The following is a 23,995-nucleotide window of genomic DNA, read 5'->3' on the forward strand; positions in this document are numbered from 1 at the left end:
TGGGGGCCCTCCAAGGTGATCAGGTTCCTCCGAGGAGTCTGAGAAGAGAATCTGCAGAAATTACTCCATTACACTCGACATTTAAGTGTGAAGACCTGAGCTTGGATCCCCAGTGCTCACATATATGCCAGGTAGGTACAGTGGCTTGTGATCCAAGCGCCTGGGAGACAGAGACAAAGAATGCCCTGGAATCAAATCATCAAGGGCTGGCTTCAAGTGAGAGGCCCTGCCTTGAGCTATAATGTAGAGAGTGTCAAGGAAGACACCTAATGTCAATATCTATACTCACACATACACACGTGCCCACACACACACACACACATGCACACAGAGCTAAAAAAGAAGAGGGGGAGGAAGAGGAGAAAGAAGATGGGGAGGAGGAGAAAGAGAAGGAAGAGGAGGAACAGGAGGAAGAAGAGGAAGAAGAGGAGGAGGAAGAGGAGGAGGAAGAACCACCTCCAGTTAGGACACCCCACTCCGCACATCCACTTACACCTCACGGGCTAGATATAGAATGCAGTGGCCCCACCACACTTTGCTCCAAGAGAGACAGGAAACTTGTCCTCTCAAAAACGAAACCCCAACCTGGAAGTTAGTATGTTAAGTGGAATAAATCAGACTCCAGGAGACAAGTACTGCCATGTTTTCTTTTATGTGAAGACCTAGAATTTAAAGTTAAGTATGTCTCTGGATGTTTATGTCATAAAACTAGAGAAACAATGGCTTATGGGTAGAAGAGATCCTAGGGAGGTGGAAACAGAGTGAAGAGCAGAATATATACATGTTTCCTCCTCCATTCATTGCTCCCTGTCTTTGCTTACAGAGCCACCTCTGTACTGTGGTCAATGCTAGTCATTCATGCCTACTATTTTTCTATTTTCCTCTTCTTTGTCTTTTCTGGGTATGTTATTGTTTGTTTTTTTATTTTCTTCCATTCTTTTATCTCTACTGCCCATTTCAGTAATTACCTCTGACTGCTTAGAGATACTTGGGTACCACTCCTCCTGTCCTCATGGGAAGCAGAGGGCAGAACACCTGGTAGGTGCATGTCCTCACATGCCCACAGAGAGCTACTGTAACACATCAAGGGTGCTGATGCCTCTATCACTAATGTAACTCTTCATCTTCCCTTTCATAAAAGGAATGGCTTCCAGGCCTTTCAAAGGCTGTAGTAAGCACAGAGTAAGAGTGTGAGGAAGTATGAGCAATTTGCTGATAGTTGTCTGCTCCACCATCCCTGTCTTGTCAATCATTTGGAGTCAGTATTTCTACATTACAGCTTAGCCTTATTGGCTAGCTACTGTGGGGCCAAGTATTTGCAGAACCACCTGCAATATCAGAAGCATCGTCTCTGGTGGTACGTGGACCAAGTCAACTAACCTTGATCCGTTTTACATTCTGTCCTCCTCACTTTAATACCCAAAGAATCCATCCCCATAGGCATTCCACCAGATGTATGCTGATGCAAATGAGCAATAGCTTGCATTCATTTTGGAATGTGAGAGGTTTTCTAAATCAGATCAAAAGCTTGAGGAAATTGACATCCTCTTCCAAGGCATCTGCCCAGTGTGGCTATTATTACGTCCCCAACAAAGCAAAGCTGTCTCATTAGCCCAATAAGATGAGATTGCTTCTGAGAGGGGCGGGGATGCTTAGAAATATTAAGGAGTTCAAAATCTCATTTTAAAAGGCCAAGAAACAGATCCAGGATTGTTGTTGACTTCAAATTATGTGACAATTCTGCAATCCACACAGCCAAATTCCAGGTCTAATTTTCATCAAGATAACCCCATACAACAGAAAGAACAGGTCATAGAAGCACAGTGTCTGATTGAAGCTGTACTTGCCATTATCTGCTATAGATTCTCCAATGTAAATGAAAGTAGCCATCGGTCTTCACCACGCTTGTACATGTCGTTATAATTATTGCCCTATTATCCAATCACAGTGTCCTCAGGCATTGGTACAGTGAGTACTTTACTATAAACAACCATAGGTGACAGATTATCCTCTTCCTAATGCATATGTTGAGTTAGTGTGCATCTACCCCATTGCCATCAGCAAAGGTGTTCTGCATGAGTTCAAGTTAGGAAAAAAATAAGCTCAGCCCAGACATGGGAAAGGTCTTTTTCCTGTGACTCTTTCTATTACTAAGTATTCTATCAGTGTTTAGGGCAGGAAAAGGACTAAGTGGGTATAGCATCAGGAAAAGACTGATGTGGACAAATGACTATTCGTGTACAAGGAAGCACTCCGGCTGTCACAGAGGCAATGACCAGACACAGCAACTACCATAGCTAGGGCTGGAAGGCAAAGAAAGAGTTGACAATCTCCAACTGAAAGGCTTGGAGTCAGAGTTCTACCAATCTGAGATCTCATCACTGAGGGCAGACTAGGGCTAGAGATCTTACGAATGGAAAAGCTGAGGCTCAGAGCTCAGAGGAGGCCCATGACATCTCTGAAGAGGCGGGGGGAGGCTGGTTCTAGGAAAGCAGAAAGAATCTGAAGGATTGGACTAATTGCTGCCTTCTGGGTTCAGTGCTGTCAGTGAGCAGCCCCTTGTTATCTTTCAGAAAGAGACAGAGAGCCAAAGAGACGAGTCATGGAGTCCCAGGGCTGGCCTGACAGCAGAACACAAGGATGTATTTGGAAATAAAGGGGAAGAGCCTAGTAACTGGGACAAACAAATCCTAAAACTTACGGGGGAAAAAAACCTTTGGTATGTTCTGATCATTTTATAAACTGAATCAGAAGTCAAACTCTTCCTCCAATACCATCTTACGAGCCCAGATGGCTTGACAACTGGACTTCCAATGATATGAGGAGGAGATCATTCCGGTTATATCCTCTCTCTTCCTCACTCCCCAGAGGAACAGAGCATAAACATCACTCAGCAAGGATACTACTAACAGAACTATAATCCTACCCACCTCCAAAACATTGATTTTTTTAAAAATCCTAAATAGGAGACTTTAAGAAATGGTGGTATGGAAGGTAAGAGAACATCTATGATGTGAAGGGGGTGGGGAGAATAGTGGAGATGGGAAGGTACAAGTAGAATCAGGGACGGGGAGTCAAGTTGCTGGTCTAGCAAAATCAAACAGGTGTGAAAATGCCATGAAAGAACCTCTTACTTTGTATACTAATTAAATTAAAATAAAACAAAAACATCTTCTTCAAAGAATGATCGTGGGATGAAATTAATTAGCACACACAATATGCCAAGCTCTTTATAGATCTTCGATAAAAGTTGATTCCTCCCTTCTACTAGGAAAAAAAAAAGAGTCCTAATCAAAATGTTACCTACATGAATCTGTAATATATTAAAAGAAGGATAATAAATCTTACCAAATTGGATGTATTCCAAGACTACAATGTTGATCAAATGTTAGAAAATTAATTAGTGTAATTCAACACGTTAATATATCAAATAAAACATCATTCAACATTTTAATACATGAAGTAAAAAGTACTTGATAAAATTAATGACAATTCATAATTTTTAAAAATACTTTCAGTGCCAAGAAAGAGAAGTAATTTGCTTGGTACGACAGTTTATTTTTAAAAATTGCACAGAATATAGTTGTATCAATCAGCTTTGCTTTAGCACAATGAAATACCTGCGGCAACTGGATTTAGAAACAGAAAAGACTGATTTAACTCACAGTTTGGGAGGTTTGAGTCCAGGATCAAGTGGCTTCTTGCTTTAGCCTCTGGTTAGGGTGACAAATGAAGACAAGAACATGCGACAAAATGAGCATTGCTGTTCTGAAACCAAGCCATTGCCATGCGTGTCTTTAGAGAACACTGTATATTCATTTCTTTTCCTGGGATGATGATAAAACACCCCTGATGAAAGCAACAGAGAGGAGAGAGGAGAAAAAGACTTATTTGTCTCACACACCCAGGTGATGGTCAACTCTCTTGGGGAAACTGAGTCATCAGGAACTTGAATCAACTAAGTTACAACACCTCCACAATCAAGAAGAGAAAGCAGAGAATTCATGCATGCATACATGCTTGGCACAGAAAGTTTTAAACTGGAGTAGGAACCATAGAAATTTTGGTAACTTCATTTAACTTGAATCTTAAAAACCTTCTTGAGTGCTGTCACATATAGACCTCTTTCATTTGATAATCCACATCTATAGCTTTGTGGGTCAAATAACACCAAACCCATGATGAGCCCCTCAGGTCACATGATAACTAGTTGGTTCCTTGTCAAACATTCAGTCTCTGAAATCGAGAATAGTTGTCTGCAGATAGAAAAGACCCTTGCTTTAAAATCCTAAGGGAGTTATGTGATTTGCCTATAGGGTCCTGCCAATGACTCCAGATGGCATCCCTGTCTGCCACTGACACCTCAAGTATCATGAATCTGCTGGGTCATATGGTACAAGTGGTTAACAGTCTGCACAGCAGCCTGTACCTGTTGAAAAACCTTCTCCTGTTCTGGGCCTCACTCAAAATTAGCATTTTTCTACTTCGTTTGGTATATGGGCTAGAGTAACATACCCAAGTGAAGAATGTGCTGCCTCCAAAGTTAAAATCTACTAAGTTTTGTGCTTTTTCCATGATAGTGGGAAGGACAAGATACAACAATTTATCTTCCACCAGTATTAGAAATAATACTTCTAATTTCCAGCGAAGCCACAGGCTACAGGCTACACCAGCCAGAGAAGTAGCTAGGCCACTGCAGACCTTTGCCTCTTTCTCCTCTCCTCCAAATCCACTCTGTCCCCCAGTTGGATTTGCTAACAGAGCTAAGACTAGGGGACCCCATCTCTATAGCAGACCACCTACAGTTCCAGCTTCCTCCCTGCCCCCAACTCCAGCGGATTGCTTATAAACCACAGAAGGGGGCGGGAGACCTGCAGCTGAGGATAGTGGACTCTGGAGGGGTGGTCAATGAACTGAGCTACAAAAGAGATGCCACACAGAATTCCAGTGCGAACACATGCTGAACCCATCAACCTTCCACCCAACTCATCCCAGCAACCTGGGTCCCAACTGTGGCTGGCATTCCCTAGGACCTGGCTGCCAAGCCTTCTAGAGAAGTTAAGTAGGTCATCAAAGCAGGTAGATGAGGTTCAGATCTTCACTCTCCTCTCCTTCAAATCCAGTCCCCCAGACTCATCCCCAGGTTTGTAGCCGACTAGCTGTTGTGGCCTCTCTTCACTCTCTGCCCCAATTCCCAGGAGACTAAGCAGATCCTGGTGGAACACCTTACTTTCTTCCCTCCTGTGAATCACTCCACCTTTCTAATTGTTCCTCATTCCTAGGTGTCAGCTCCCAATACCTAGAAACATGTTCTACCCAGAATCCCCAATGGCCACACCTGGCAAGATCCCCAAAGAATGTCCTACCAGGCAACACACAGCCACCAAACCCTCCTAAGAAACAGGGAGAACAACAGAAACCAATGAACAAACATACATGCAACAAACACAAGATTGTATATCACCTCCTAGAATTATAATGGTCCCAAACCTAGATTCCTAGATGCCAGGGTAAAAACATAGTCAATAACAGCCAGGACAGAATGTCTCCACTACAGCACAGAAACCCTACCACAATAAGCCCTGAGAAATGTGACATAGCTGAAGCATAAGACAATGATTTTAAGATAGCCTTTATGAATATAATAGGGGTCCTAAAGAATAAATTAATAAATCCCTTAAAGAAATCTATGAAAACACAAACAGTGAGAAGAAATGAATAAAACAGTTCAAGACCTGAAAGTAGAAATAGAATCAATAACAAAACACAGACTGAAGATAATCTTGAAATGAAAAAAAATTAAGGAATTTCAACATGAACCTCAGAGGCAAACATCATCAACAGAATTGAAGAGATGGGAGAGAGAAATCTCAGGGAATGAAGACAAGGTAAACTGGTCAAGAAAATGTTAAATCTAAAAGACTCCAGGCACAAAACATCCAGGAAATCCGGGATGCTATGTAAAAACCAAAGCTACAAATAGTAGGAAGGGAGGGAGGGGAAGAAACCAAAGCAAAAGACATAGAAAATATTTTCAATGGAATCCTAGAAGAAAATTTCTCTAACCTAAAGAAGACGGTGTATGCCAAGGCACAGTACATCAACTAGACTGGACCAGAACCTAAGTTCCTCTCATCATATGATAATCAAAACACTAAGTGTACAGCACAAAGACAGAACACCAAAAGGTGCAAGAGAATAAAACCAAATAACAAAAGGCAGACCTAATATAATAACACCTGACTTCTCAATTGAAAGTCTAAAAGCAAGAGAGACCTGGTTAGAACCTCTACAAACTCCAAGCCTGGACAACTATACCCAGCACAACTTTCAATTACAATAGATGTGGGGGTGGGGGCAGGGATCATTCCTTGATTGTTGCAGGGAATTTGATCACACTATGAACCAAGTGTTATTTACTGTTCTCAGTTATGACATGCCTCAACTCTAGCAGACACCTTTCTGCTTGAATATTGCTAACAGGATTAAATTAAGTCAACCATAGATCCAGAGGTGAAGCAAACAACCAGTTGACTGGAAGTGAACATAGGATTATTAAGAAAAAAAAAAGAGAGAGATTAAGAGGGAAGAGGGAGGACAGATAGAGTCAGAGAGACACACAGGATGTAGAAAGGAGGGTCATTCAGTTTGAAGGAGGCTTTTTTGAGCATATGTGTGAGAGGATTGCTGGTGGGACATCAACTGAAAAGAAAGGCCAGGAGGGTACTTTCTCTGCCCCTCTGAGCTAGCAGGCTTTCACCCCAGCCTCTGGCTCCTGAGTCTTCATTGGTAAAATCAAATGATTGAGATGTTGTTAAATAATAATAATAACAACAAATTTAAGCAGCAAGAAACTAGATGGCTCGGGGATCTAGGGTAGAACCAAGTATTGGCATTCCACTAAAGGAAAGTAGCATTAAAATGGCTCCTGATGATATTTTACTATGTTCATAGATCAGTGCCTTGCTCAGACGTCATCAGAGAAGCAGATGGGAACAAGGACAGAGATCCACAGCCAGATGATACACAGAAAGTAAGAGCCCTTGTAATGCTCAGCCCTAAACAGAATGTCTCCATCCAATCCCTGCCCTCAGGGCCCCGGGAACCTAGAGGAAGAGGAGGTAGAAAGAGTGTGAGAGCCAAAGGGGGTGAAGGACACCAAGGAGATAAGGCCTCCTCAACACATCAAAGCCAACGCACACGAGGTCATGGGGTCTGAAGCAGCACACACAGGGCCTGCACAGATCTGCACACATATGGAATCCTAAGGCTGAGATGATTCCCTAATCCAGAAGTGGTCTCTGATTGATAATCACTAGCAAGTGAAAATTCAGATTTCTCCAACAGAGTCTCACTGGAGAAGCAAGTAACTCTTAAGGGCAGGCCACGTGCCCAGCAATAAATGGTCAACACAAAACAAACACAACATTGTCTCATAATGCTGTGTCAGGCTTTTCCTGTTTTAAAGTAGATCATCATCATAATCCTCTTCTCTTCCTTCTCTTCCTCCTCCTTCTCTTCCTCCTCCTCTTCTTTTCTTTTATACTTTTTTTTTTTTTGTACTACAGATTCTCTTAGTATATATTATGGCTTCTGGTTTGGGGTTTTTTTCTGGGATTTCTGAGTGTGTGAATGAGTGGGTCTCTGCATCTATATCTGTCTCTTGTGCCTTTGGATCTTCTCCTTCTGTTTGTTTAATTTTTCTTATTCCTATATGTTTGCTTTCATTTTATCTTAATCCCATAGACCCCTACTTGTTTTCTAATGACAGACAGAAAGGGGATGTGTGGAGAGCCGTGAGCAATCGCCATTACAAGATGGCGGGCGCTGGCCTCCGCTGTGCCTAACTGGTGAACAAGTAATGTGCGCAGGTGCAAGAGTAAATTTGTGCCAAGTCACTGCCCATCCGGGGGTGTAGCAATGAGGTGATGGGTGAGCAACAAATCAAGTGCTGACACGCCACGCGGAGGGGTATATAAGCAGCACCATTTTCCGGGTTCGGGGTCTTCCTTCTGATGAAGCAGTAAAGCTTTGTTGTAGAAGAATCCGGTTGTCTGAGTGTGTTCTTGCCGGCGAGACACTAGCTCAGGACAGGGATGGATCTGGATGGGAGGGGAGGTGCAGAGAAACTGGGATGAGAAGAGAGAGGGAAAACCATAATCAGGATGAATTAGATGGAAATCTATTTTCAATAAAAGAAAAAATATTATTTCAGAAAAAGGAGATAATGTTTCTACATGCTCTGGACTACTAGAAATTTTACTGAGGTAAAGGGCCTTTGAATTTTAGTTGGATTTATTTCTCATCTCTGGTGTGTATGTGCTTTACCAACAAGTCCAAACTAGTTACTCTCTTGCGCTCTTGACCCAATCAGCAAAATGTCTTCAATATAATGGACTAACATGATACTCTGTGGAAGAGACAGACAATCGAGGTCCCTTGTGAACCGAGTTATGACGCTGGCTAGAGAATGAATGTACCCTTGAGGTGGTCTAATAAAGGTGCACTGGTGGCCTCGCCAGCTAAACACAATTTCTTTTTGCAGTCTTTATGAGCAAGAACCAAGAGAAAAGCATTTGCAAGATCAATAGCTGCATACTGGGAGATGTGTTAATCTGCTCAAGTAAGGAAACCGCATGGTATTGAAGCTGCAATTCGTCATCCCTTGATTAGGCTTGTGATAATCAACTGTCAACCTTCTGATCCATCAGTCCTCTGCCCAGACCACATAGAACAGTTAAAAGGTGTTAAGGGTGGAAACCACTACCCCTCGATAATCCTTGATGGTGATGCCAATTTCTGTGACCCTTTGAGAATGGTGATACTGTTTTGGGTTCACTATTTTTCCTATTAGAAGCTGCTCTAATGGCTTCTATTTTCCTCCTTGATCCATCAGTTAGGGAACCAACATGGGTCTTCTTCCCAATTCTATGTTCTTGGACTAAGGAAATGGCCAGAGGAGGAGTTTGGGGACCCACTAGAACTACTACTATGAGTCAGACTTTGACTAAGACTCCATAGATCATCATATGCTATTCCTTTAACAGGAGGGCCACAGTGCTTTTGTGGGTCTCCTGGAATCAATGTCAATTCAGACTTACTTTCTAGTAGCCCCTGAAATGTCCGACTATTTCCTTTTCCCCAGTAAAGTAATCTTGATAAAAGAACATAGATCCTTTCGGGGTAGGGTGGGGAAAAATCAATAGTTAGGGAAGGTTGGGAGACAGATTCATAGTAAAACTCTTCAGTGTTGTAACATGGTCTTTCCTGAAGAACACCTGGCCTTGGCCTTTACTTCATTAAATAGGTTATGTATTTATAAACTGGCTCAAGTCTGGAGATTGGCTGATGGGCCTTGAGTCTTGGCTGCTGCATTTCAAGGCAGCCTTTCATTCATTTGTTCTAAATGTTTATGCATATGCATATCAAGCAAGAACTTAGTAGGCTTCCTATCTGTTTCATCACTGGAAACACCATGATTAATAACCAGGGCTAAAGGTCTACACAATTCAAACTACTATACGTCGGCTATAGTGTCCATTACTGTAAGTACACTCACCTTGCCTTTGGTGATTCAGTGCTACCACTTGGCCCCTTGTTACTCTGGGATCCAATTAGAACACCTCCGTTTAATTCATACAGATGAGCAGTTACACCTCCACCCTAAGGTCTAGCACAAGGAGAACAATGACAGAGCTCTTCCATTATGCTGGTGGCCCTCTCAGTGACTTGTGCTTTAGTGAAGGGTGTAGTTCAGACCCTTCTGCTGTATAAGACAATAAACCCAATTCAAGCATTCCAATTTGCCCAAGCTTTACAATTCCTCCATCAACATTAAGCCAAGGGATATGAAGCATCTCCAGTTTAGTTCACCTTAGGTCAACTTTTGAACTATGTGTTGGCCAGTCAATCAAATGAACTCTTTGTATCTTTGTTAACTATGTGAGTTATAACATCAAACCTAGACTCTCTACTCAATGGTCCGATATCAATAAACTCAGACTGATCCTCTCTTATGCTCTTTCCACCATTATCCTACATCCTTAAAATCCATTCCCATACATAGTCCCCAGTCTTCTGCTTGAATGAATTAGAAAACCCATTGAGTTATTTAGTGGTATGGCACAACCCCTCATGGACGACACTTGTTACCTCACCTTTAGGAGCTTGCCTAGCCTAGAATCTTATTATAGGTCTAGAGGCAAAGATGGGTACTGAAGGACATCAGCATTATCTTACTTAGCATTCTTTTCAGGAGAGGGCTCCGTTGGTTCCATTAACAATGCATGGGTACATCCCAGAGGCAAGGGCAGAGAGGGTAATACTTCACGGGGCAACGGTGGGAACCAAAATCGACATTAGTCTAAGTTTTTGTTTTTGTTTTTGTTTTTTAGAAAAACAGAACTAATGGGATTTGCCTTATTGGCTTACATGATAGGTTCTAAGTAGACCAACAATATCTGTCTCACATTGGAGATGCTACCCAGTCCAAGAGGATGATTTCTTCAGCATCTGGTGTTTGAGGCCTGTAGATTCCTACTGAGCCACCAGCCTTCACTCCATGTTAGAAGACCAGAAGCTGAGTTCTGACCTCAGTGAAGGGATCCAGCAGCAACAGCAACCTGGCAGATGAACTTGCCAGTGAGAGCCAAGACAAGGGGCAGAAGCAAAGATTCTTTCTTGGAGCTTTTTTTTTTTTTTTTTTTTTTTTTTTTTTGCCTGAGCTGCTACCAGAAAATGGTACTCACATGGTGGGAGGGGTCCTCCTCACTTCAAGTAGCCTGACCAAGAAAATCCCTCAATGATATGTCCCAGGAAGCTTGCCTGTTAGTGGATTCAAGATCTATACAAACACGTTTAATCATCGCAGCGAGCCTACTAAAACCACAGCAACAATGTAAGGATGAAACACATAAGAAATTCTTCTTAGCCACTTTTTCAACAATGACCTAGAGGTGCCAGACCAGAAAGAGACAAAACACATAGATGGGCGGGGGGTGAATTAAAAAGAAGAAATAATGCTGTGATTATGAACAAATACTTTACATATGAGAATCCATGGATTATTAGAATTTTTAAGCAAAATTGGATGTACTAGGAAATGGTAGATACTATCTTAGGATAAGACACAGTGGTTTGTATTAATCTAACACTCCCATAACTGATAAGATACCTTTTACAAACCCGGTGATTTGGAAGCACTAACAGTGGGCAGAGGAGAAAAGCAGTCACAAAGTAGTAGAGAGTCAACATTAAATGAAGAAAAACGCCTGGGGGCTGTTTTTTATCCACATGTACTCTATGACCCATGCTGCTTTCTATCCAAGTGCAAAGGTGGAGGTCTACCTTTGTTCTTCACACTTGTGCATGCACGTGCAGGCACACACACACATACGTATACACACATATATATAGTATATGCATGTGAATATATAGTATGTGTGTGTGTGTGTGTGTGTGTGTGTGTAATGTTTAGGAAGAAACAAAAAAGGAACAGATTTCAATAACCTAAAAGACAACATTGAACATGTTAACATGTATTTAGAATTCCAGAAGGCAAAGAGAGAAAGGATAGAACTTTAAAGGAAAAAAATACCAGTGTGTCTGATGAGTGGGACAGCACAAAATAGAAAAGTTGTGTGGCAAATACACTTGCAGGAAGAGCTTGTTCTCATCATACATTAAAATATAAGCGTGATGGCCATTCTTGGTTGTCAACCTGACTACTTCTGGAATTAACTAAAACCCAAGTGACTAAGGATGCATGTGAGGGATTTTTTTTCTTTATTGCATCATTTCAGGTTGAAAGATCCATCCTATATCAAGATCATTTGAAGTGGGAAGATGTACCATAAACCTGGGCCACACCTCCTGGTGTCAGTCTATGGAAAGGACATAGAAGAAGAAGTTTCCTCTCTGCCTGCTTGCCCTCACCCTAGCTGGCAAGTCCATTCCTTCACTGGCATTAGAGCCCGCTTTGTCCTGACTCCAGGTATACCAATAACCAGCTAAGACACCAGTCTCAGGGACAAAGTAACTACTAGATTCTTGGACTTTCCATCAAGAGAAGTTATTGTTAAAATGGTGAGCCACTCTGATTAATCCCAAATATATATTCGACCCACCAGTTGTTTCTTTAGAAAACTCTGAGTAATACAATGAATTAAAACTGTGATGAAAATGTAAAACTAAAAACTTTCTGCAAGTATATTCTATCCCAGATTCCCATGTGTGTGTGTATATATAAACTCATATGCATATCGAAGTTTGTGTATCTTCTTATGAATTGTCTATTAAATCTTTTTAAGTCTAGTTGTTTATATCTAATGGACTTTTGAGAGTTCTTTATCCTGGATACAAGATCCTCATCAGCTCTCTCTCTCTCTCTCTCTCATATATATATATATACTTTCTGCATACATATATTTGTATATATACATATATATGCACACACACACACACACACACACACACGGAGTTCCCCCTGTTTCTTGCTGAGTACTATTTCACGGCATGAATGCATCTCAGTTTATCTATCAACTCCTTGTCAGGCATTTGGAATGGTTCCATCATTTGGCAATTATGAGCAAAGCTTCTAGCACACACTTGATGAAAATCTTTTTTGTAGAGGTAGACTTTCATTGCTCCTGGATAAGTGTGTAGGCGAGACATCATTGGGTCATAGGGTAGGTGTAATTCTGACTATAAAAAAATAAACCTATCAACAGTCTTCCATGGTGTTTTCTGCATTTCACATTTGACACAGCAGCAGCCTGTGGAAGTTTTGGCTCTTTTACATTCTTGCCAAAGCAGGAGGCATTCAGTCTTTAAACTTTTTACCAATCCTACTGTGTGCTGTGGTGTCTTATATTTCTAATTTACAGTTAAGTAATGCAAATTTTTGACTAATGCTCTTAAGTATCTTTTTGTATGTATATTGAAATTTGTATATCTTTTTTAAAAGTGTCTATTTAATCTTTTTAAGTCTAGTTGTTTGTATCTAATGGAATTTTGAGAGTTCTTTATCTTAGATACACATTCCTCCTCAGCTTTAGTCCACTAATATTTTCTTTCAGGATATGAATTGATTTTTTATTTTCTTAAAAATGCCTTTTAATGAGAAGTTCTGAAGTTAAAGTTTAATTTATGAGTCTGTTGAATGTATTGGGTTTTGTGTTTTCTAAATTTTTTTTTTTTTTGGTTACCTGAAATCATGGTGACGTTTTTCTTTTCAATTTTTAAATTAAAACTTTGCTATAAAGGACTTGGGAATAAAAAGCATCACACAGGGCAATGGTGGTGCACATCTTTAATCCCAGCACTCGTGAGGCAGAGGCAGGAGGATTTCTGTGTTCGAGGCCAACCTGGTCTACATACAGAGTGAGTTTCAGGACAGCCAGGGCTATACAGAGAAACCCTGTCTCAAAAAAAAAGAAAGAAAGGAAGAAAAGAAGGAAGGAAGGAAGGAAGGAAGGAAGGAAGGAAGGAAGGAAGGAAGGAAGGAAGGAAGAAAGAGAAAAAGAAAAAGAAAAAAAGAAACCCCAAATAAAGTAAACAAATAAATAAATAAATAAATAAGCATCACACAGTGAAACTGACCAGACCCGCAAGGCCTACAGAGCTCAGTGATCTTCTACACCTCTGAAGCTGTAGAGCTTCTCACACTATACTCTCACTATCAAACGCATTTTATGCCACTAAAAATTATATATTTTATCTGACATCAAAACATAAAAATCCCATGACAGAGTTCACACTAGAAAAGCAACTAGCTTTCTGTCCTCCTTGACAATGTATGTGTCCTTTACCTGCATCCAGGCCTTCCTCATCACGTAACATTTACCCCTCTTGTTCACCTTTCTACGTGCTACACTGTGGGCACATGTACACTTGTTTATATATATTCATATATCTAAGCTGTTGACAGGTTTATTTTTTAATAGTCAGAATTACACCTACCCTGTGACCCAATGATGCCACGCCTACACACTTATCCAGGAGCAATGAAAGTCTACCTCTACAAAAAAGATTTTCATCAAGTGTGTGCTAGAAGCTTTGCTCATAATTGCCAAAGGATGGAACCGTTCCACATGCCTGACAAGGAGTTGATGGATAAACTGAGATGCATTCATGCCGTGAAATAGTACTCAGCAAGAAACAGAGGAAACTCCCAAAACACGCAAGAATATAGATGACTCTCAGAAGCATCGGGCCAAGGGGAAGAAGGCAGGCACCAAAGAGTATATTCTGAGTGAATCTATCTACTGAACATCTGGAGAAGACAACATAATAGAAAGCAAAGAAGCAGTGGTGGAGCAAGAACTAGGGACCATGAGCAGACTTGGGTGATGTAAATAAACTATGCCTTAACTGTGATGATGACTGTCTGATAGTAAACAGCTGTCAAAAATCCCCGAACTCATGTCAAAAGGAGAAACACTTCGCTGTGTATAAATTATACACCAATAATTTAAATTTTAATGTATTTAATTCTAGGGTTTCAATTTAATTAGTTGTCATTATTTTTATGTCTCGGCGTGTGCATGGTGGGGGGATGCCCATGCCACTGTCTGTGTGTATCGGTCAGAGGACAACTTTACAGTCAGTTCTCTTCTTCTATATTTTGATGAGTTCCAGGGCTGGAAGCAAGGTCTCCAGGTTAGCATAAGTATGAGTTGGCTAGCTAACCTTAGGGCTTAGTTTTAAATATTTAACTAGGGGGAAAAAATCTGCTATGAAGTGCCTTAAATGTTCATCAGACTCACAAAGTGTTAAGTCTATCAGCACCAAATGCTAACAAGGGCAGGGCCTCAGGAATGTTGCAAGCTGGGTACTCGGCTAAGAGCTCCGGGTTAGCTTGGAAGACCGCTTGCTTCCAGGGATGGAGTATGAAAAGGAGGAAAGGATACAGGATGGGGAGAAAGAGCTTAGACGTAGACAAACTGAATCTTCTAGGTGGGTGCCCTAGAGTGAGGAACGGCCATAGAGTGTGATCTGAATGCTGTCCTCAGTGCCACAAGCTTCTGTTACCTTGCTCCTCACAGCCATCAGCTGTTGGGAAGCTGAGGTCTAAGGTGCTAACTAATCTGCAAGGGGGGGGGGGGTGGTCCTGAAAGTGCTGAGTTGGCAACACACCCTGAGAGCTACCACACAAGCACGCACACTTGAGTGATGGTGTTATACACATCCCTGTGTGACATTGTCCCTATGGGTACAGCATGGTAAAGGGGGCAGTGTGAGTACCCTATGAGTGAGCATTCTGTCCCCAAGAGTGTAGCCTACTGGGGCAAGTGACCATGCTCACAGGGACACAGCCCCATTTTGAGACCCTCCATTCTATAAACCACCCAAAGGTTTGTGAGTAATGGAAAACACGTGTGCGCACACGCGCACAAACACACACACAAATTCTTACTGCGAATTCACCAATATATTACTGTATGTCAACAAAATCAGTATCAAAATGCATAAAACACAGCATGTCTTGTATTGATAGAAAGCAGCAAGCAAAAACATGAATAAATTTCATGTCTTGGTCCAGTTTTTTATTGTTATAACAGAATCCCCAAGATTGGGCAATTTACAAAGGTAAGAGGTTTATTTTGGCTTATAATTTTGGAGGCTAGGAAGGCCTTGATCCTTATGAGGGCTCCAGGCTGTATCAGCTGTTGAAAGAAGACAGAAGAGCTAGAAGGCTTTTGGGGAAGGAAGGGGCAGCCTCTCTGATAGCTTACTGACTCTTTTTTTTTTTTTTTTAGACTCTTGCCTACAATCTTACACTTTAACTTTTGTCTAGAATCTTGTACTTTGAATTTTGATCTTTTCTTGAGCTAGCCATATGTTCTATGATACTCTCTGTGACGCTGGCCAGTGGCAAAAAGCTTTAGGTTCCTGTGAACTGAGGTATACAGGAAGAAACAGTATTGTTAACTGGTTAAGAATATACAACACATTTTGATCTCATGCTGTTTTCAACTTATGAAAGGTTTATCAAGACACAATGCTGAGGGCTGAGAATGCAGCTCAGAAGTAAACACTTTCGTAGCCCTGGATTCAGTCCACACCCTGTCCACACGAGATGTAAAGTTGAGGAACATTTGTATAATAACCTTTTGAACTGATGAATTCTCCATATTTACCATTGCTTCTAAATTTTTCCCATTATAAATAAAACTGAGATAAGAATTCTTTTTTTTTTATTTATTAGGTATTTTCTTCATTTACATTTCCAGTGCTATCCCAAAAGTCTCCCATAACCTCCCTGCTTACTGACTCTTATAGCAGAGCCATTAACCTGCCCACCAGGACTCCACCCTCTGAGCCAGATATACCTCCGCAAGGCCACACTGTACCTGTTCATGGTACAATCAAAGTTCCACCCCCTGACCTTTTGAGAGACACTCTGTCATCACAGAACTTAGAAACAGTATGTTAAGTAAGGAAAAAGGGGCAGCCTACTTGCAGCATATAATGATTTAACACCAGCTGAACTAAGACCTCGGGAACACGGGCACGCCTCATTTCATCATGCGTTGCCTCTCTAGACTATACAGACACTGTTAATCCACATTCAAGGTTTCTGCCCACTCAGCTTCTGGCAAACCTAAAGGCACTCTTTTTTTTTATTGACTCAAATGATGATTAGGATTTGGAGCAAGTTAAAGTATCTTTAATTGTGTGTTGTTGTCATTTAGACACATTGTTGCATGCAGAATAGACTGTACTGTAGTGGGAAGAGAATCTTCACTTGCACTGGGAAATCAAGCTCTCAAGCAATTTCTTTTCTTTGCGATGTTTGCTATGTTGCAATAGACTGGAGTAGAACTCATAATAGTCTATACCCCATCTAGGGATCCAGCTCATCTGCAGGCACCAAACCCAGACACTATTGCTGATGCCAAAAGGCGCTTGCTGACAGGAGCCTGGTATGGCTCTCCCCTGAGAGGTTCTGCCAGAGCCTGACCAATACAGATGCAGATGCTCGCAGCCAACCATCGGACTAAGCACGGGAACCTCAATGGAGGAGTTAGGGGAAGGACTGAAAAAGCTGAAGAGGTTTGCAACCCCATAGGAAGAACAACATTATCAACCAATCAGACGCCCCCCCACCCTCAGGGCTCCCAGGCACTAAACCACGAAAGAATACATACGGAGGGACCCATGGCTCCAGCTACATATTTAGCAGAGGATAGCCTTATCTGACATCAGTGGGAGGGGAGGCCCTTGGACCTGTGAAGGCTCGATGCCCCAGCATAGGGGAATGCTAGGGTGGTGAGGCAGGAGTGGATGGGTGGATGGGGACGGACTCTCATAGAAGCAGGAAGGAAGGATTAGGGGGATTGCAGAGGGGAAAACTGGGAAAGGGAATAACATTTGAAATTTAAATAAATAAAACAACCAATAAAAAAGCAAAAAAAAAAGTAAATAAATAAAGTTCCTCAGACCCCCCCCCCAAAAAAAGATCATACATCTATGAAGACTGTAAAATGTAAGTTATAGATCTTTGAGGAAAAGCAACAAGAGAGTTATACAACAACTAGGGTCATCGTGGCTATTCTGACACATGCAGTAGCATGGAAGAGAGCAGCTGAACTTCTAGCCCTTTATGCATGGTGCTTTTATGCTTATTAGTCAAGCTATCCCTGTAGGTTAGAGCACTTTTCTTTTTGCACGTTATATTTCACAATAAAAAGAGGAAGGAATGGTGCACACTTCATGGTTAAAGGAACTAGGCAAGTTTCACTGAAAAGGCTGAGGGGTCAGTTAATGGTCGTCCATTGTGTAAAGAAAGAAAGCAAGTTTGCCATGTGTTTTCCACAGGGCCCAGCTAGGACCTTTGAGAAAGAGAGTTTTCTAAAGACTCAAGCACACACAGTGAGCATCCAAGCTTATAGCCTACCCTGGGCAGCTCCATCAGTGGCGGAGGTTGGTATCTCACCCCTCTATGAGGCCTCCATAGAGAAGGAGTGAGGATGACTTTACTTTTTCAGTGTTAGTCGGTTAAGAACAGGGACCCTGACCTGCCCTGATGTGGGACATTCCTCTTATCTAACTTCCTTGTTAATTTGGAAGTTTTTGTTAGTTGTTGGGAATATTCTTTCTTGCTAATGTTGTGTTGTGTTGTTGTGTTGTTTGTCTATTCTGCGATGCTGTGAATCCAACCGAAGGCTTCATCTGCTAGGCCACTGCTCCCTCCACCCTGAGGGAGACCTCATCCCTACCCACCTACCCACCCCACCTCCCACCCACCCCTTTCACTTCCACAAAGTAGATTTGTTTCCAGGTTCTGGTCTGGGTGAACTTGTTTGCTGTGGTCCTCCAGACAAGGGCCTTGGGAAACTCCGTAGCTCCTGAGTGTTGGAACAACACAAGGGCTGTTCAAGTCATTTGCAGCCACCCTGAGATTCACTAGCTTGCATCCCGAGAGATGAGAAGCATGCTCTGCAGGACAAGAAAGCACAGATAATGATGCTCTAACAGCACACCCTGGCCATGTGCTCAAACTCATTAGTTCTCTCCATCTCTAGTGTTTTAGCAGAGTCCAAGTTGGAGAAAAGAGTAACTAGTGGGACAGGGTGGGGAGGGCAGGGGGAGATGGAGAAGATCGAAATACACAGCTGAATCAGACAGAAGACATTTGCACAGAGGTCACAGGTATTGCATACCGTCTTCAAGTTGTCCATCTGGGAAGGGTGAAAATAGAGTGCTTTAGTCGTTGTATTACAAAGCTTGTATTTCTAGGGGTGTTAATACCCTTGCCCTCAGAAGATGCATGGGTATGATTGTCAAGTGAATGCTTAAGTGTGTCCTGCTTCAGTAGCAGCATAGAGATTGTGCCCAAGAGGCAGGAGAACCAGAAACGGGTTGTTTGAACGAGGTATGTGGTGCCATTGTGCCTGAGTTAGATGCACAAGATGGCCATGCTCTGTCTGCGTTGCTGCCTAGGCCTTTGCAGCCAAAGCAGCAAAAATGATGGAAGCAGGGACCAAGTTCCTGATGTTTAGTGCAAGTGACCAGTTGGGCCAGCCGGCAAGACAAGGGCTTCTCTCTCTCGGGATACACAGAGTAGATGACAACCAGTCATCACGCCAGGGACCTCAAGTCAACGCACACATTTCTTCTTTCTGGTCTCCAACAAGTATGTCCTGCATTAGCTCCTCTGAAGCTCTCAATGGGCTGGCCTGACTCAGAAGGCAGAGCCACTCATCTTTGCCATCGGCACTGAGAGGATGCTGGAAGACAGTGAACATAGCACCTGGGTTGGGACCATCATCAAGGAGGGATAAAGGTGATCTGGTCTCTAACTTCAAGAAGCAGTCCAGCCGGACCAGCCTCGTTTCCTTAGCTGATCAACCCCGCCACCCTTTAACCGTCCCTGGAAAATAATAAATAGTACCTGGAAAATAATAAATAGTACCCAAATGCTTCTACTGTGAGGAGATATGAACCTCTGGTGAACACCAGAGAGAAATCAAAACACTTCTTCCCCAGTGTTTTGCCTCAGGCAGAGCCCTGTCTCTACCTGTCCCTGAAGAAGGCAACCTTCCAGTGACTCCCTTTTCTTCCCAACTATCAACACTTTCCCAAGATTATTTATTTATTTATTTATTTATTTATTTATTTATTTGATATTTTCTTTATTTACATTTCAAGTGTTATCCTCTTTCCTGGTTTCCCCCTCCCCCTGCTTCTATGAAGGTGTTCACACACACACACACACACACACACACACACACACACACACACTTCCCTGTCCTGGCATTCCCCTACACTGGGGCATCGAACCTTCACAGGACCAACAGCCTCTCCTCCCACTGATGTCAGACAAGGCCATCCTCTGCTACATATGCTGGTGGAGCCATGGGTGGCCCCATGTGTACTCTTTGGTTGGTGGTTTAGTCCCTGAGAGCTTTGGGGGGGCAGGTTCTGGTTGGTTGATATTGTTGTTCCTCCAATGGGGTTGCAAACCCTTAATAAAACTGAAACCTCTTCTCCCTCCCTCCCTCCCTCCCTCTGACTCCATGACAAACCTCTCTGACCTGTGTGGAAAAGCCTAACTCACTTCATTGCTCCCTGATATTTCTCCTGCCTGAGGGTTGTAATAGCCTTGTTATTAAAGGAGCGCCAGTCTCTTTCCCAGACTCCGCCCTTCCTCATTAGCATATTTTCTCAGGCTCAGCAGCCAAGGCAATATGGTGGCTATCGGTGATCTGTGGCCTTGGTCACTTACTTGATGGTAGGTATGGTAGCTATGACCCATTAAAAGCTCAGAAAGCCTGCTGGCTTGGGAGTGGGGCGCTGTTTCCCAGAACTCATCCCATGTTCTGCCTAGTTTACTGTAGCCAGGGACCTGCTGGGCCTGTAAGGCAGGGCCCTGGCCCACTTCACACATTGGGTATTTCCCAACAGGCACTCTTCTGGCTGGGAACTTAATCCTGCTGGAGCCTGGCTGGGAGTGCCCCACGGGCCCCCTCCCGAGGCCCGAGTTCACATTCACGGAGATTGCCACACTACCAGGCAGGCCCTGAATCACGATGGTGACTCACTTGTCAACCGATTTCTCTACAGAAACCTCTTAGCAGTTAATTTCTGGCTAATTTATTATCCTTCAGCTTAGCCCTACAGCGCCATTAGCTAGGCGCCTGACACGACTGAGTGAAATATTGTCTAATTTATTATCTTATTACTCCTCTGGAACAGGATCAATTAATTACCCATTAAAGTATTTCAGCTGCGGAGATTTATTAGCGGCCCTCTGCATTTTAACAGATGATTAGTTATACATGTTTGTTTGCTTGAAGAGCAGAGACTAGCAAATGAATCGGCCATGGCGAGGGGAAAGGATTCAGAGAGAGAGGGAGCCGGGTGCGGCAGCAGGCAGCTAATGGGGCTCCTCTGCCTGGCGAAAATGGAGCAGTCAGTGACAAGAATTATCGACTCATTCGCTTGCGGTTTTGAGATAACCATATGTACAGGGAAAGGGGAGGGGGGAGGAGAAAAAACCCTCACTCAACTGCTTTTTCCATTCAATAAATTCGCTTCAGAATATATTGGATTGGGGTTTGATGGCTATTTCGTGTTTTCCAGAGTGCTGACACTGGTATGATTCAGTAATTATTGTTTCTTTTAAGTTATTGCTGTAATTTTGCTCTCTAAGATCCCAATCAATTTCTGCCTCTCAAGGGCACGCTTGAAAAGCGATATTTGAAAACAGCCCTCTGATAGATTGTGCTGCGAGACAGTGGCTGAGACAAATAGCCTAATCTGGCACAAATTAGCTTGGCTTCCACAGATAGTTTTATACAGCAATGTAAATTATATTGTCAGGCCCAGTCACTTTCCTGCTTAGAGTGCAGCTAACAAGGAACCATGGAGACGTGATTGGTGCGGCTGAGCCCTCCCAGGGCTGCTGCAGAGCCATTTGTAAGGAGAGAGAGAGAGAGAGAGAGAGAGAGAGAGAGAGAGAGAGAGAGAACGGGTACACATCAGCGCCTTGGGTTAACAAAAGCAAGGTGGTCCAGTGTGCTAGAACAGGAGGTGTGGATTGGACAAGCTCTGAACACTCCAGGCAGCACAGAACTAAACCATTGGAAGGAGATGCTCTGGAATGTGGGTTGAGCTGGTCCAATCCCTGGGAGAGATGCAAGACAGAAACAGTGCTCTGTTGGTAAGTATCGGCAGAGAGGCCACGACCAACCACAAACTCCTCTGCTCCAAGAGAAATAAATGGTTTCAAGGGGTCTGGGTCAGGCAGGAATGAGATGTGCTGAGCGAGCTGAGCTGAAGGGAAGACTGTGCTGAACAGAACTGGAGGAAAATGTGCTGAGCAGATCAGCCAGCTGGCTGTGCTGACCATCACGCGGGGGGGGGGGGGGGTGAGGGTAGAACGGGAACGGCCTGGCAGGATGCACCAACCAGCACAGGGCAGGCATCCTCCCAGCGTCTACTCTGCCTTTACTCCAAGTGGGTTCCTCTGGACACCATTCTCAGAAGCTGGCTAGTCCCTTCCCCTTTCTGTGACATCCCGAACCCTGTCTCCTCTGAGTATGGATATTTCTATTTCTCTATGTCCCTTCATCACCGGTGGTGCCCACTCCAAGTTCATCCTGGGACTTCATTCTGGGACTTGGCTTGGAATGCTGCCTTGCTGTCATGTCCTATCAGCCTGATTGGCTCTGGAGTTCTCAGAGATGCCTGAGTTCTGGGAGAGGAGCAGGGCCCTACCTCAAGGGCAGGAAGCACTGCTTTTTAAGTAGCCCTCAGAACTTCCTGGACCAGAAACCCAGAAGTCAATCAGCAGCCCCTGCAATGGTGCCTTATGATCTGGGTAAGGAGAGGTAAGAAAGGGAAAAGGCAGGGCATCCGTGTGTAAGGGTTGAGATGCAGAGGAAACACTATCTATCCCACTGAGCCCTTGCTCGTAAGGGATGCTGAGTTTGGATATTTGCTGCTATATGGCCCCACATCCTCCAATCCTAAGGCTGCCCTTCACAGTCAAAGACACATCTTCACAGAACGTCTAAATGACATGACAGAAGGGCTCTAACAGAAACAGCTTCTGCCCAAGCAAATGTCCCAGCCTCCTTGTCTAATAATGGCTCCAAACTCCTCACTGATTTCAAGAACAGCTTTGGAGTTGAATTTGGTGCCCCGTGCCCAGCTCAGCCGTCGTCTGCTATTTTTGGAAATTCTTAGCCAAGTTCTTTCGCCTCTGTCCTTCCTTCCTTCCTTCCTTCTTACTCCTCAGTGCCTCTGGGGGGATATTGTATTGCTACCACTGCCTCATCTACTGGAGAAACAAAAATCACAGGAATGGATGACAGAAATTCGGCCTTGGCAAGGGTGATGTAGCCATCAGATCTGATTAAAGAACATTGTTTGCAAGTGGAAGAATACTTTAACTTCTTTAATCCTAATAAGTGACAGTTGATCCATGCCAGATGCTTTGCATGACTTGTGCTTCCGAAATTGGCTAATGCTATAAAAGAAAACACTAAATGTGTGATAACACAAACAAAACAATAATGTATCGGACACGTATACTAATTCTAAACGGTATCCCTAATGAGCAGTGCAGTTCTCTTTCAAGCAGCAATGGAGACCTAGCATCTTTCCATCCTGTGGCTCCTTCATCTTTGCCATACAGGTTCCTACTTGCTCTGGGTTATTTATTCAATTAATTTTGGACATGTCCACAAAAAAATACCAAAACTATATCATGTCTTCAAAGAAAGATTACGCAGGCTTGTTCATGGAAGGGTGGGTGTTTCTCTAAGGCAAAATGAGAACTATTTGCAAAGCCACTCCTCCTTGGCACTGGCTGGCAAGCCCACATAAATGTGTTTATCCACTCAGAGATGAAGCAATAATGACAACTGGTCACCCCTGTCATGCCATGCCAATATTATCTGAGCCCAGATCAGGTGAGGAAAATGAGACATGTCCAAAGACACAGAGCTATAGTCACAGAGCTATAATTTAAAGATGGTTACTACACTCTGCCAATTTATACCACACAAGAAAACAGAACCTAACCAAGAACAAAGATTTTTGGACAAATGTCATCACTCATTTTCCCTAAGACTCAACTTGGAACCATAGGGTTCAACCACCTCCTTCTAATCAGAGCACTAAATAAACTCAGAAAACAGAGTTTATTTCCTTTGGGAGCATTGGTGGAGATCACTACTCAATGTTTCATATAATGAACTAAGGCTCAAGGAGGTTAGTGACTTGTTTAAAGGCACACAGCTCAGAAAGTGCCAAGCAGGAAGATAACCTCGTATTCTCACTCTGTGTCAAGGGATGTTCAGCCCCACAACCTTTTTATACCACGACACTTTTCACATCATAGCATGAAACAAAATCAGAGACCGCCACACTCCCCAGAGTTGGTTTGATTTGACCCTCATGCCTTAGTTGCTTACCCTGAGGAAAACAACTTAAAGGAGGAAGAGCCTTACATTCCTAAAGCTAACAATTCCTAAAGATCCAC

Source organism: Mus musculus, chromosome 8 (assembly GCF_000001635.26).
Source record: "Mus musculus strain C57BL/6J chromosome 8, GRCm38.p6 C57BL/6J".
In the NCBI taxonomy this organism is placed as follows: domain Eukaryota; kingdom Metazoa; phylum Chordata; class Mammalia; order Rodentia; family Muridae; genus Mus; species Mus musculus.